We start from the raw sequence: 203 nt of genomic DNA, 5'->3' as shown, positions 1-203 counted from the left end.
GCTATAAAGGTTTGAAATTCAAGATTAGACAGAGAAAGAAATATTAGCATGTGACGTCACACGCAAGTAGCAAACTACATGGAATAAAAAAAAACATTTTGGAAAGACAAAGATTTATATATCAGAAAAAAACACTAAATTAAAATTTCACTCGATTTTTTAGCTTCGCTAAACATTGGTTGTGTATTTATATTTTCTTAGTA

Source organism: Choristoneura fumiferana, chromosome 24, assembly GCF_025370935.1.
Source record: "Choristoneura fumiferana chromosome 24, NRCan_CFum_1, whole genome shotgun sequence".
Lineage (NCBI taxonomy): Eukaryota > Metazoa > Arthropoda > Insecta > Lepidoptera > Tortricidae > Choristoneura > Choristoneura fumiferana.
Note: the sequence above shows the minus strand (reverse complement) of the source record.